Raw genomic sequence first — 16,002 nt, 5'->3', positions numbered from 1 at the left:
TTTCTGTGTCTGGCATTTAATTGATCATTCTCTTGGCTTTCCAGTTAGAAGGCCATCAAGAATTTTGTGTATTATCAGTTTGAGAATTGTCATGTGAGATGCTATTTTAAAAATATGCCATTTACTTTATTTCCATTTAATATAGTGGAGATTTAAAATAGTACATTGAAATACAAAAAAGATGCTTTTTGATATAGAAAAGAAAGAATTATTTGAGAAAAAAATTATCCCTTGTGGGAAATTTTGGTATGTGGACTTTCAACCAGGGTGGCAAGTCAGTAAAATATTGTGGCATTTTCCACTAGCTAAAAACAGATGCCATGTGATGATGGGTGTTACATCTGCAGCTGACACCCACTTCAAAGAACAGGTGCCTTTAGATGTTTTAAAAAAGAAAAACGCAGCTCTTGTACCAGTCTATAGCAACCTTCAGGAAGTGATGAGTGGGAGCAATGGGAAAACTGGCTCATTGGTAGTTCTGGGTCACTACATCTCGAAGGTACATCAGGCACTTAGGTTCTCATTGCACTTTCTTCTGCATGCGCCTTCAATGTCAGAGGTCAGATTGCTAGATGACAACTTTTATTAAAAAGTAATGACTTTAGCCCTGGCACGGTAGCTCAGTTGGCTAGAGCAGTAGTCAGCAAACTGCGGCCCCTTGAGTGTGGCTCTTCCACAAAATACAACGTGCAGGCGCGCACGTACAGTGCGATTGAAACTTCGTGGCCACACTCAAGGGGCCAAAGAGCCGCATGTGGCTCACGAGCCGCAGTTTGCCGACCACTGGGCTAGAGCATTATCCTGATAGCCCAAGGTTGTAGGTCGGATCCCTGGTCAGGGCATATATAAGAGTCAACTAATGAATGCATGGATAAGTGGGACAACAAATTAATGTTTCTCTCTCTGAAATATTTTTTTTTAAAAAGTAATGACTTTAGATTCAAAAGAATGAATTGGACCCTAAACTTACATCACATATAAGAATTATTAAACAATGGATGAATGACTTAAACATAAGAGCTAAAATTATAAAACTCTTAGAAGAAAACACAGGAAAGCTTCATGACATTGAACTTGAAAATAATTACTTATATAAGACAGACAAAAGTACAGGGTATGAAAGAAAAAATAGATAAATTAGACTTTATCAAAATTAAAAAGTTTTATGCATCAAAGGACACAGAATGAAAAAGCAACACACAAAATAGAGAAAATATTTGCCAATCATGTGTCTGATCAGGGATTAATATCCAGTATAAAACTCCTCCAACATAGCAATAACAACAACAAAAAACAAGCAACTCAATAAAAAAATGAGCAAAGGATTTGAACAGACATTTCTCCAAAGAAGATGCGTCAGTGGCCAATAAAAAACATTCAACATCACTAATCATTTGGGAAATTCAAATCAAAACCACCGTGAAATATTACTTCACACCCATTAGGAAGACTATTATCCTAAAAACTAAAAAGATAGCAAATGTTGTCAAGGAAGTGGAGAAATTGGAGCCGTTGCACATAGCTGTGGGAATGTAAATGGTGTAGCCACTGTTGAAAAACATTATGGCAGTTCCTCAAAAAAGTAAACAGAATTATCATGTGATCTAGCAATTTCACTTGTAGGTATATGATCAAAAGAATTAAAAGCAGAGACTTCAGCAAATATTTGTACACCAGTGTTCATAGTTGTATTTTTCACAATTGCCAAAAGGTGGAAACAACCTAAATGTCCACGATAAATAAACAAAATGCAATATATACATACAATGGAATATTATTTGACTTTAAAAAGAAATAAAGTTGACACCTGCTACAACATGGCTAACCTTTGAAAACATTATGCTAACAGAAATAAGAGAGACACAAAAGGACAAGTATTGTATGATTCCACTTATGTGAGGAACCTAGAAAGTAGAATAGTGGTTACGAGGGGATGGTGAAAGGAGAAATATTTATTATTTAATGATTAGAGAGTTTCCACTTGGGATTGTAAAAGAGTTCAGGAAATGGATAATATTGATGGTTGCACAACAATGTGAATGAACTTAATGCCACAGAGCTGTTCAGTTAGCATGGTGAAAATGGTAAACTTTATGTTATGTATATTTTACCCAAATTAAAAAAAGAAATCCTTTACTTGGTCAGAAAAAGATAATGACTTTATTAGTTTTTTAAAAACGTGGTAACACATACATATGAATTTTAGGCAAAAGAGAAAAGTACCAGGTAGAAAGCAATAAGTCTCCCAATTGCCTCTCTTCATGATGAGCATAATTTCAGACATCTCCCTTTGCATTTATTTAAGATGATTGAATGAATGAATGAATGGGTTGGCAATTCATTCAACATCACTAATGGAGGGAGAGATAGAACTTAAACAATTTAATAGGAATGAGGTCATATTATACATACTACTTTTAAAATAGAAATATTATATTTAATTTGACCTAAATATAATGCAAGAAAACAAAAGAAAACTGAAGGAATTGCTGAGATTCAGAGAAATGTTTCTTTTTCCACAAGAGCACTCTGGTTAAAAAAAAAGAGATTAGAAACATGTATTAGGACAGTGTATAACTGACTCCATGCCATGAAAGAAAGGTTATTAACACTCTTCCAGGTCTTCTACTCCAATCTCTCAATTTTTGTCATTTATATTATTTTTACTTTATTGGAATTTATAGCATTTACACTCTATTGTGAAAATATGGTTTGCCAAAATTTTTAGTTTTAGTTTTACTTTTAAATAGATTTAGTGATCATTATCAGCCTTTTTTTTTTTTTTTTTTTTTTTTTTTTTACCTATACTCTGATGTTACGTCTTTAGTTTTGATTCACCTTTAAGTTAGTTAGCTTTTACTGTTAAAGTTAAGCTTTTCAAAAAGGGCTCTATTCCCTGTATGATTTCACACGGAAGAATGCCTATACATTGGATGTCAAATTGCAGGGTATGGTATTCCTGAATCATATCTTTTCTCCTTCTGAGCACTGTAAGCATTGCTCTACTGTCTTATGGTATTGAATATTGCTATGAGGATGCCTGAGGCCTGACTGATACACCCATCCCCTCACCTGTAGATAACTTCTCTTTTTGCTTGAGTTCCAGAAGAATTCTTTCTTTAATCTTAAAGCTCAATGACTTAACCAGTATATGTCCCGGTGTTAGTAATCTGTATCAATCTTTCTTGTATACAAGGTGTCCATTTGATGTGTAGAATTAGCTATTTCTTCATTTTAGAAAGATATAGATGAATTACATCATTTAATAACTTTTTAATTAACTTTGTTGAGATGCTATTTCAAGGACAAAGTTATTTTTACATTGGATAAATTATCTGTCTTCTAATTTCCCAATTATCTTTGCCCCCCAATTTTCTAGTTATTTTAATTTACTTTTTTATTTTTTGGATTTACAATGAGTATTTCAAGCTTTTTGTTCAAATATCAGGTAATTAACATCCATATATATGAAAAAATATCTGCATACATATATAATATGTTGTGATCTATAGATATTATCTATATTATCTATATATATAAAAGCCTAACTGACTGTTAGGGTGGGACTACTGGAATGACTGGGATGACCAGTCAGTATGATGCACACTGAGCAGGCAGGCAGGCAGGTGAGCGGTTAGGAGCAAGTGGTCCCAGATTGTGAGAGGGATATCTGACTGCCGGCTGTCCGACTGCAGGGATTTGGCCTAAACCGGCAGTCAGACATCCCCCAAAGGGTCCTGGATTGCGAGAGGGCACAGGCCGGGCTGAGAGACACCCCTGGGTGAACAAATTTTGTGTACCGGGCCTCTAGTAATCTATAATGGTATAATTTTTGTTTTCAATTTATTTCATTTCTCAAGAGCAGGGGTCAGCATGCTTTTTCTGTAAAGGGACAGAGAGTAAATATTTTATTCTTGGTGAGCCACATATGGTCTTTGCCACATATTCTTTGTTTTATGTTTTTTACAACCTTTTAAAAAGTAAAAAAAAAAAAAAAAACCCACCCACCCATTGAAATAAAAACTTCGATGCATAAGAAAAAAATGAATAAATAAAAATGTAAAAACAATCTTAGGCTACAAGCACAAGCCATTCAAAAACACCTATTTGTGGACCCCTGCTGCTGAATCACTGTATCATCTCATTCTGTTGTTTATCAGCTTGACGTTTTGTTCTTTTTATTAAATCTATATATTGTTACATTGCTTTATACTCTTGAAAAATCTGCTTGTTTCTTTGTTATTTTTCTTTCAAACAAGGTTCTTCACCTAATTTTGCTGCTAATATGGTTTCTTTTCTCCTCCTCCTCCTCCTTCTTCCTCTCTCTCTCTCTCTCTCTCTCTCCCCCTCTCCTTTCTCTCATTTATTTAATTGCCCTAACATTTCATTTCTTCTTGTTCATATTTTATTTAGACATCTTAGCTTACAGTATCTTCTATAATATAGTGTGGGTGTATTCTCCCTAATTCTTATCTCTGGGCCTATTTATTCTTTTCCCTCTGGGCTGTTTGAGGGTATTTTTATTTTTTCAGTTCACTTTTTCTCTAGCATAACAACAAAGAGATGAGTGAAGAGAGAGTGTGAGCTTAACCTGGGCTGGTGCAGTCCTTGCTGGGAAATTTTGTTCTGCAGTCTTTTTGGGGTGTTAAATGTCCTGTTCTATGGCCCACTCCAGTTAGCCAGAGGTATATCCCACCTATGGGCTTTGACCACCCTGTAAGATGGTAAGCCTTCTGGTCAGCTAAGCTTCTGTTAATTTTAGGTGCTTCTACTCTTGAGGAATTTCTCTTGACTTCTCCTACATCTACCTAGAAGCAGAAGCCTACTCTACAGAAATTTTAGCTCATCTTTTTTACTCCTTACTGGTTATGTCTGGGAAAGAATTAGAAGCTATACAATGTCATGTTGTGCCCATCAAAATTTTTTCCTTCTATTCATGCCTTTTCTAATTTTATAGTCTAAGTTTATTCTCTTTTCCTACTTTTTTTCACAATTCCCCAGAAATGAAAGAAAAAAAAACTCCACAGTAAATATTCCTATGTGTTCTACCTCAACACCATGCCAGGCAGTGTTGATTAATTACAAAAGCAGTGATAATTTAAATCAAATAAGTATTATAGTACTTAAATACCAGTGCCAGACTGTATTGGAATCATGACAACAGTTAAATAGGCAGCATACTCTTGGGAAAATCAAAACAAAAACATGGAATCACAAATTGGAAATGATCCTTGAAAAGCACATTTTGACTATGCACTGTCTCTGGGGAACAGGGCTGGTAGAGTGTCTGCAATCTGCTAGAGAGGCTGGATACATAACACACACACACACACACACACACACACCCATCCTCCCAACAGTAAAAGGTGATATAACAAGAGATAGTCTGATTTTAGTTGTCAGTGGAAGAGAGGACACCAAGGTCTGGAGAGAATGGTGAAGACTTCCTGTAGGAGAGGGAATGTGATCTGGATCTTCAAGGAGACATAGAACTTATATATCTGTTTCATAATTTTTAAGTTAAAAATATTGTTCTTGGCTCATAAATTGAATTATTTCAAACATACCACGATTCTGGGCCTACATCACATAGGTCAGACTTTCAGAAATCTTGTGGGGAAAACAGCAAAGTTTTATGACTAAGTAGAAATGAGTCTAATACCTTGTTTTGACTAAATGATTATCTTGGAATTAAAGGCATAGAGAAAATAATTCACAGCTTTTTCTACTAGCATGTTCTATAATCTACAACCTTATTTTCTTCAACCAATCAAAAATATTGCAATTTTAAGCACTTTATGGAATAAAAATATTTTAATAGACTCCTAATAAAATATTGTAGATCCTTAGCTTTATTTATTTATCAAATTTATTGGGGTGACATTGGTAACATTATATAAGATTCAAGTGTACAATTTTATAATACATCATCTGTATATTGCATTGTGTGCTCATCACCCAAAGTCTAGTCTCCCTCTGTTACCATATATTTAAAATTCTTAGCTTTAAAATATGTTAAAATGACTTTTAAATTTATTTGGAAGAAAATCTGAGTGACACTTGCTATGAAATTTTATAAAATAAAAAGAAGTGGGAGAGATTTGTCCTATGAGATTTTTTTTTCTTTTCACAAAACTCATTTCAGTGTTAACACTTTTTACCTGTTTACTTAGACACTGAGACGCTTTTTAATAAAACATTTGATTATAGTTAGTCATAATTATTACCCATTTTAAAAATCTTTATAAGTTAGGAAATTTTAGTTCTCATTTAAAGCCCTGGGGCACACTTCTAGAAGTTTTCTCTTTAGGTCAACATTTATCTAAGCCTGCCTGCAAGCGTTCTGTGACCGGGGGAGGAAGAGTATTGAGCAAGTTCTCCTCGACAATCAGGCAGCTCTGTTTTAGGGATTGACACCCTTCCAGTTCAGGAAGAAGTGTTTCCAGGTAATTACCAATGAGCTCCAGATGAGTAAGGTTCGACAGCTCACCCACGTGAGGGGACAAACTCATCAGACTATTTTTCCCCAAAAGTAAACACCGCAGCTTTTTGCACTGAAACAGCCCACCTGGTAGCATCTCAATATTGTTGTTGGTCACAGCCAAGTACTGCAAATTACTCAAATATTGGATTTCTTCTGGAATGAAGGTCAGGTGGTTATAGCTTAGATCCAAATAATGTAGTTTAGTGCATAAAAAAAGCTGCAGGGGTAGATTCTCAATATTATTATGGTCCAAAGACAGCTGCTCTAGATTAGATAATGCCCCAATTTGGGCAAGAATATAAGCAATGTTATTGTGCCACAATTTTAAGCAAGAAAGATTCTGGAGATGCTGAAAGCTGATGATCTCCTCCACGGTTTTAAGGCTGTTTTCTTTTAGGTCTAACTCATGCAGATTGTTCAGGCTGAAAATGGAGTGTGGAATGCGTTCAAGGTCACAGCTGAGCAGCTCTAGGCTTTTCAGATTGACCATTTTTTTCAGGTTGTTCAACACAACCAGTTTGCTTCCCTCATTATTGAGGGACAGTTTCTGCAGGAAAGGCAGGAGGTCTGTAATGACTTGTGGGATCCGGGGCAGGCTGCTCTTCAGGTAGAGGGTCCTCAGGTTTTTTAAGTCCTGAAAGCCCTCCAACTGCATGGTACTCAGCTGCTCAGGGAGAACACAGCCCGACAGATAAAGTTCCTTGAGATTCTTCAGGTGAAATACCCAGCGTGGAATTTTCCCCATTTCAGTAAATTTCAGGTGGAGAACTTTTAAATTCTCCTCTAGAAAGGCCAGGGCAGGGTGGTCTACCACCAGAGACGAATGGTACACATGAAGCTCCTTGAGGTTGACCAGCTGGGAGACGGTGGAGGGCAGCTTGACCTCAGGAATCAGCTCTAGGCTGAGCACTTCGATTTCAGTCAGCTCAAAAACGTTGTCTGGAAGACCGTTTAGCATAAAGAGATGCAGTTCTACCTTGTCTTGGGCATTTTTCACCAGCTTGCTTTTCAGTTTCTCCACCGTCCATTCGTTATTGAGGTTGATCTGCTTCAGTTTGTTCTCACTGACCTCCGACAGGAATATGGAGAAGCGTTTGGAATAAAGAGGATCGTACTGGTCAGCCAGATGGAGGATGAAGGCAAAGTCATTCTTGACGTCCGGTATGTCGCTGTAGTTGGTTTTCTCTCTCAACGCCTCAATGGAATATTGCTTGAGGGAGCTCCTCAGCATCCACCACAAGCTGTAGGAGGAGGTGAAGCCATAAAGTATAACCAGGATGGCATAGAACGAAGCCAGGACCTTAAATATTTCTGCCAAGGAGTAGACGCACTGGTAACGCTTATATCCCGTGAAAGCCTGCACGTCAACTGAACAGTCCATTTTAAGAGTGATGTAGGTTAAGAAATACGGAACGTAACTAATGATGAAGACAAACAAAATGACTTTGCCTATTATCTGCTTCAGATACACTCTGTAAATGATATCCTTCTGCTCCACGTGCATGCCGAACCTTTTCACTTTTTCAAAGATGGCTTTGGCCTGCTCGCCCTCCTTCTTGTCCAGGACACTGGAAGTCGGGCTTTCTATGCCAGCCGACTCCATGCCGGGCTGCGGGTAGGGCAAGGACTGCTTATTGGCATCCACATCAGCCGAACACTCTGAGGGTGAAAGCAGAACCTTGGACTTGGAGAGCGTCAGGGGCCTCACTGACTGCTCGGCCACCGTTTCCGACAGGGCGTGGGTGGTCCACGGAGAATCGAAGCACTTGTGCAGGATGGCCACAAAGTGCTCGAGCCGGGAACTCGTGCTGGGGTAGTGAAGCCAAAAGTTGCTGCAGGCTGCGAAGATGAGCGTGTGCAAGAGCACCAGGTAGGGGAAGAACTTTGCGAACCAGTGGAGCTGCTTCTCGTAGCAGATGGCGTCGATGTAGGAGTACTGCTGGCGGTGGAGGTCATTCGGGATTCGGAGGGGGAGCAGGAGCTGCGGCCCCAGGTCGGAGGAAGCATTCACGCTGGCTCTCAAGAGGTGCCAAGGCACGGAGCAGTGATTGTCGAATTCCACCTTACACGGAAGACAGCACAGAACCCGGCTCTGTGTCAGCTGCAGCGTGCCCGCCAGCACGGCCACCAGCAGCATGACCAGGGTGATGTAATTAGCAGAAGACGTCCCACCACGGTTTTAGGATGTGATAAGATGATTGGGCGTCTGCTAAACATTTTAGCTCCGTTAGGGTGATCATGACTTTCCCTTGGAGGAGGAGTACAGAAACCTTGACTGGGACCCTTCAGTCTGCAGGCCGACACTCTATCCACTGAGCTGCTGGGGTCCAACCCCAGCAGGTCCAGGGGTCCCCGAAGGTGTGGACGGAGTCCGTGAAGAAGGAATGACACGGAGACAACCTTCAGTTGATCAGCAGCCTAGCCAGGATCTCCAGCCAAGTTCTGGCCTGGATCTCCAGAGAAGTTCTGGTGGATCTCCAGCGAGGTTCTAGCTAGGATCTCCAGCGAAGTTCTGGTTCTAGGTTCTCTTGCCAAGTTCCAGGTTCTCTCGCTAGGTTCTGTTTCTAGGTTCTGTGTTCTGTTGTCTTGTTACATCTGTATTTATACCAGTTGATCTTAATCCTATCAATTTCTATTCCAAAGGTTAGGGTGTTTCTTATCTCCATTCCAGGGAGTAAAGATTATGTAGTTTAAGCGTGATTGTTCATAGTTAAAGTGATTAAATACCCGCCTGGCACTTAGTTAAGGGGTTTTATTCCCTCCCTAACTTCAGGGAAAAATTCCTACCTGGGGAAACAACCTTTCTCAGAGAGGTGACCTTGGTTAAAACACATAGCACCAAGAAGGGGAGCAAACATATTATAACAGTATGCCATATATGCCAGGTCCCTTGAAACATATGCTGTGCAGATGTTTCTTCTCTACAGCGACTGTGTCAAGCAGCAAGGATGGACCGGCTCCCCGCACTGAGCCAAACAAACTAGGGCTCAGATCCACAAAGCTTTTGGACTGGTATTTGATTTTGCATTTCATTGATACATTGTTGTAAAAATGCTTTGGCTTTTTCCTAACAATAAAAAAATGATTCCAATAATTTGACAATGCTTCAATCAGGAGGCCTACACCTTTTAAAATTTCTTAGAAACACCATCTCTGTGTTTGTCTTCATTCCTATGAATGCTGGTCAACCGGAAACTATGCAATTAGTTTCTATTTGAAAAATTCCTTAGGCCATTTGGGTGGTGAGGTCTAGTAGGCAGCTGGAAATACAAACTGGAGTCCTGCGCGAGTCCAGCCCCCGACGCCCGCGCCACCGCAGCGGCTGCCCTGCGCCCGGGCGCCCGCACTCCTTTAGCTGCCAGCAGCCGCGGGCTCAGCAGGAAGCCCCAGCGCTGGCCCGCGCGCCGCCTCCGACCTGACGCGGCGTCTTCCGCCTGTCCTATGAGATTTTTAAAAAGTAATATAAAGCCACCATAATTAAAATAATGTGGGATTAGTATAGGAATGAGCAAACAGCAATTATATAAAAAGTACATAAACACAACTGAAAATAAGTATGTAATATGTAAATAAATTGGCATTTCAAATCAATGGGGGATTGATAGTTATTCAATAAAGGGTCTTATAACCAGTGTCTAATCATTGAGGGAAAAATATGTATTATATACTATATATATTACATATATATAGTATATAATATAAATATATTATATAATATAAATATATATTATATATTACATAAAATATATATTATATACTCCTTTTATGTGTATTCCTACCTCAAGTAATGTCAAAAAAAAAAAATCCCAGAAATATTATGTTTTTAAGTTTGGGATTAGCCAAAGATCATATCTGCACAACCCATACACACAGACAACGGTGTGGTGATGGCCATTGGGAAGGGGAGGTGGAGGTGGGAGTGAGCAAAGTGGGGGAAATGGGGACATCTGTAATAGTGTGAATAAAAATAAAGTTTAAAAAACATCTAAAATCTTTAAGTGCTAGAGAACAAGTGTTAATATTTTTACAATCTTTGGGTAGAGTGAGAATTTTTAAGTTTAGTGCCAAAGTTAACAGAGTAAATTACATAAAAATGAATGAAAACCTTGACTTTTTTTGGTAAAAACATAAAAAAATTAAAAATCTGAAGAAAAGCCGAAACCGGTTTGGCTCAGTGGATAGAGTGTCAGCCTGCGGACTGAAAGGTCCCAGGTTCGATTCCGGTCCAGGGCATGTATCTGGGTTGCCAGTAGGAGATGTGCAGGAGGCAGCTGGTTGATGTTTCTCTCTCATCGATGTTTCTAACTCTCTATCTCTCTCTCCCTTCCTTTCTGTAAAAAATCAATAAAATATATTAAAAAAAAATCTGAAGAAAAGAGACTAATGAAAATATTGCTACAAATATAACAAAGAAGTACTACCTAGAGAGCTCACAGAAATAGTAATAAATATAAAAGTGATGAGGTATTTAGTAGTTATTTCATACAAAAAAATATAAAATGAGAGAAAAATATATTTTACATTTTGAGTATCATTAGTAACCAAAAAATACAGGGCTTTAAAAACCTAGAAAGGTATCATTTTAAAAAACAATAAATGGGCAAAGACAGTTTTTAGTGATAACATTTATTGTTGGCAAGGTTCATTCATTGCTGGAAGAACTTTGGCAAGCATTAAAAAATATTTAAAACCTTTGACCAAGTAATTCGCTTCCATAATTTTATCCCAAGAATTTGACTATATTTGTGCACAGGAATCTTCACAGCAATATTGCCTGTAAGTGAAAAAATTGTGAACAACCATATGTTCAGTTAACTAAATTACTGTGTATCCATACAATAGAATTTCAAACAGCCTTTTAAAGTGATTTGTGCAAGGATATTTAATGACATAAAAAGTCTATTGTAGAAATAAAATGCAAATTAGAAGTATTGCATGTAGTTTAAAAATTTCCATTCCCCTCTCCCTTTCACAGGCCTGTGCTTTTCTCAGTGATGGTATTTCTGGAGATTTTTATTTTATTCTTCTTTTTTTCTTTGTACTTTCTAAAATTTCTACCGTAAACTCTTACAAAGAGAAAAATGGTAAATGTTTGATAGTAAGTGTTGTAAGTTTTTTGCCAGTAAGTGTCTTCTGAGGGAACCGCCCTGATAACATTTTGTGGTTTTGATATAATAACATCTGCTTTCCAGAGTGAATTTAATCCTGATGTAGTGTCAGGAGAGTTCCTTAATCAGAAAGACCAAATTGCGTTGTTCTCTGAAACAACACAAAATTATTTTCACAATCAGGCATAAAAACAGAACTGAAAAATGGGGTGCATTGAAAGTATGATGCTGGTATTAAATAGGTGTAAAGGCTATTTAACTCTCTCCTAATAACATAGAGGAGAATAGCAATGAGAGTCTGCACAAGCTGGATTGGAAATCTGAAGACCAAAATTGTAGTTCCATTTACTCCATCAGCTAGAAGTATGCTCTAAAGCTAAAGAGAATAATAATAATAATAATAATAATAGCAGGTTTTGCCCTAGCCGGTTTGGCTCAGTGGATAGAGTGTCAGCCTATGGACTGAAGGGTCCTGGGTTCGATTCCCATCAAGGGCATATGCCAGGGACAAGGGCTCAATCTCCAGTAGGGGGTGTGAGGGAGGCAGCGGATTGATGATTCTCAACATTGATGTTTCTATCTCTCTTCCTCTCTTTGAAATCAACAAAAATATATTTAAAAAATAAATAAAATAAGTAAATAAATAATAATTACAGGAGTTATTATTATTAACCATTTGATTCTAATATATTACTTTCTGCAGTGCTTACTGCATTATCTCTAATCTTCACAACTTCTTTCTCAGGGTGTTAAGTCTCCCTATTTTACTGTTGAAGAAATTGAAGTTCAGAGAGCTTGCTGACTTCTAAGTTGCAGAGAAAGGTATGATGATATTTCCCATTAGTTTCATTCACTAAAGTCCTTATTGCCCCCAATAAACATCAGTTAAAGGCAGTAATTTTTACTTTGGTGGCAGTGACTAAAAAGAAAGGCTCCCTAAATTATACTGACCCAAAAATGTTCACTGCTATTATAGTTCTATTCAGCAAATACTTAACAAATACCTCTAAAACAAAGTACTATGTTAATTATGGCAGGAGTACATGATTGTTGAAAATGATCCTTGCTCTGTAGAGGCTTAAAATCCAGAGTGTTGCCTTTGGACCCCAGGTCCTTCACATATGAGCTGTGTGTACCTTGGGCTTTAACTTCTGTGTATCGCAGCTTCTTTATCTGTAAAAGTAGAGGTCCAGTGCATTAAATTCGTGCAAAGGGCTTAGCCCTCACAGTCCCTCGCAGCCTTGGCCAGCCCTCGCAGCCCCTCACAGCCCCTCTCAGCCCTGGCCAGCCCTCAGAGCCTCGGCTGGCCCTCAAAGCTCCGGCTTCATCTGGAAGGTCATCGGGACAATTGTCTGGAATGTGGTATGGACGGTCATTCGGTTGTTTGGTCTAATTAGCATATTAGCTCTTTATTATATTGGATGAGATAAATAATAATACCTCTCTCAAAATTTGTTAGAAGGATTAAAAGAGTTATATGTAATGTACTTAGAATACTAGTTGGCACTTATTAAAGTGCTAATATGTATTTATTAAACAACATGTAAATATATATAACCAGTCTAGTGGCTAATTATGTAATGTTGATAGTGTTCAGTGAAGAACTGCACTTCTTGAATTGTGTACAGTTCAAGAAGTTCTGGCCACATTCACATTTCTCTTGAGGAAGGGCCCTGTGTATACAATGAACTAATTTATGCCTTTTTCCTACCTGGTCCTCTGCTTGATTAGAGTGTCTGAAAAATAGTAGTAGTAATGTTACCAAACTCATTGGTTCATTGATTAGGTTACATGGCACAGATATTGGAAACACTTTTTCATTAAAAAAATGTATTTATAAAGTCAGAAAAAACAGTCCTATTTCATAATTAATAAAAATTATTAAACAAACATGAAGAAACAAATAGTGACTTGGTGAAGCACACGGTATAAAATAGTAGCAATTGGCATTGCTTTCTGGGCCTGAGACTTTTCATCTCTAGAAGATTCACGAGTTGATCATTCAGATGAGTCCCCTTCCATGTCACCTATACATGTTAATTAATTAATAAAATTCTTGGCAAAGTACTGTTTTCTGCTTACTAAGTCAGATAACATTGTTAAAATGTTATATGCAGAAATGCACATATTCCCTCTCAGTTTGGATTATTTTTCTATGATTTCATTACAATTCAAAAAGACCACATGCAAATTGTGATGTGCCAAGTACCATGGTAGTTAAGGGGAATAAGGCCCACACTCAGGTCTTTGGAGGACATATTTTCTCTTTTCTTTAGAGTATTTCAGGTTATTTCCTTATTTAGAAATAATCAGTCCCTAAAAAAAAAATAAACTCAATTCCTTAGTGGAGAGTTCAGTTGCATCCAATCTCCTATCAGATGAATTCACTCATTATGCAGTAGTGAGAATATCTGAAGTGGTTAGTATCTCAGAAGATTGTTAGCCTCAGGCCAGGCCATTTTCTCAAAATTTAACCATAATCATGCACATGTCAAAACTCATTTACTATGAAACTGATATTGGTTTTGAAATAGGTTAATACTTGTTTAAGTAAAGGCAGAGAAAATATTTCATAGAATTTTCTCTCCCTCTCTTCCTTTGCTTATCTTTAAGGTTTCAACGTTTGAAATACACTGAAATAGCATTTTTATAATATATCTTTAAAACTTTTACTTCATAGCTAACCTGCTATTTTAAAAAATATTTTATTCTTTCCAAAACTGATCAAGAATGGAAATTCGAAATACCTCCTGTATTACAAAAGTGTAACCAAGACTTATGTTAGACTTGAAAGACTCAGAGTATTTAATCTTATTTACATTTAACAATGGAATAAAAATCCAACAAAGCCTCAAGGGTTTTAAAAAAATTGTTTTTGGAAATTTAAAAAAAAGCTTAATTTAAGCAATAAAGATAATTATCATGCTTCAAAAATAAGTTGCAGTGAATCACCAAAGACCATTTTACTATGAGTCATAATGATATGTGGTCAGAGTCTTTAGTAGGTATACATTTTTTTTTTAAGAATACCCTTTGGTGGTTTTCTTCTGATTCTGGAGTTTTCATAATTTGGCATTGTGTTCTGGGGCTGAGACTTTTCATCTCTAGAAGATGCACTACACTATGAATACAGTTCTTGTGGTTCACAAGTTGATCAGACAGATGAGTCTCCTTCCATGTCACCTATTCAGCTCCTTTCTCCACCCCATCTTGTCTCATGTGCAGAAACATAAAATGTTCAGTTGATAAACAGGATGGTTTAAGGTGAAAGGTGAGAAGGGAAAGGGGATCATACGAAGTTTTTTTGAGGGTAGATGTATTATATCTTTGTACCTATCCCCTTGTGATAGCAGCTACTCTGCCCCTAACAAGACATCAGTACATATTTGTTGACAAATAGAATGGATGGATAAGTGAATAATCTTTGAGAATAGTTCATAGCCTCTTTTACTATAATTGAAAAAGCAATTTAATTTTAAAAAATTGTGAATAAGGACACTAGAATAATAATATGTTAATAGTACGTTATAAAGTTTTTTAAGCACTTTCACATAATTTACCTCATTTCAACCTCATAAAACTCTTATTAGGGAGGCAAGTGTTATTATAGGTGGAAAATATACGTTTTAGGATCAAAAGATGACAGTGTTTTCCTTCAATATCTCACTAACAAAGTCCCAACCTCTGGGAGTGTCTGTCTCTGGATAGCATATCATTAGTTATGGCCATTGTGGTGAGCAACAAACCATTCCAGAGATTAGCACTACATCAGTTTAGTGCTGAAATAATTAGTCCAACAAGTGGCCTTTATGTATTCGAGGACAGAATGGTGGGAATCAGGTGGGATAGAAACTTACAAACTAATATTACACAAACAATAAATATTTAATGAGGACTCACTATGGGCCAGGCACTTTGATAGGTCTATTGTCATACCTTTTCTTCATTTTGCAAATGAAAAAAATTGAGCTCTTAGAAACCAAATGACTTTCCCAAGTCCACACAGCAAGTATGTGGCAGGGGTGGAATTCTAATATTCAAAAAGTATGATAGAGGTTCCTGTCTTGAAGTACTTGAAATCTGGTTGGAGGAAAAACCATGAATTCCATACATCAACTAGATAAGCAGAGTTATAGTGTTACAGAAGACCGGAGAAAAACCAAGCCACGCTTTAAGAAAGGGGAGTTACATTTTAATTATGCACAGACCCAAAGAAAAAAATGTGTCTTTCAAATTCTGAGCCCCCCAACATAGAGGAAACTTTTTCTATTTATATTTTTTCTAGCTCTTTGTCTCCCAAATTTGGAATGAGACTTCCGGGCCTTCTGAGAAAGAAGGCCTGCGTGCTGGGAAGGGGCCATGATATCATATATCAAGGCCTGGCCTGGTGCCAGCTCTGACAACTCTGTC

At 37.5% G+C, this 16,002-nt stretch overlaps 1 pseudogene; it reads right to left on the bottom strand.

Annotated features, from left to right (window-relative positions):
• Nucleotides 1–6,311: 6,311 nt before the first annotated feature.
• Nucleotides 6,312–8,724, bottom strand: LOC139013062 (volume-regulated anion channel subunit LRRC8B pseudogene; annotated as a pseudogene).
• Between the last annotated feature and the right edge of the window lie 7,278 nt (nucleotides 8,725–16,002).

This window comes from Myotis yumanensis, unplaced genomic scaffold (genome assembly GCF_028538775.1).
Source record: "Myotis yumanensis isolate MYYU_CA2020_CCGP unplaced genomic scaffold, mMyoYum1.0.hap1 SCAF_6, whole genome shotgun sequence".
In the NCBI taxonomy this organism is placed as follows: Eukaryota; Metazoa; Chordata; class Mammalia; order Chiroptera; family Vespertilionidae; genus Myotis; species Myotis yumanensis.
The sequence above is the reverse complement of the archived record's forward strand: the minus strand, read 5'-3'. Positions and strand labels throughout refer to the sequence as shown.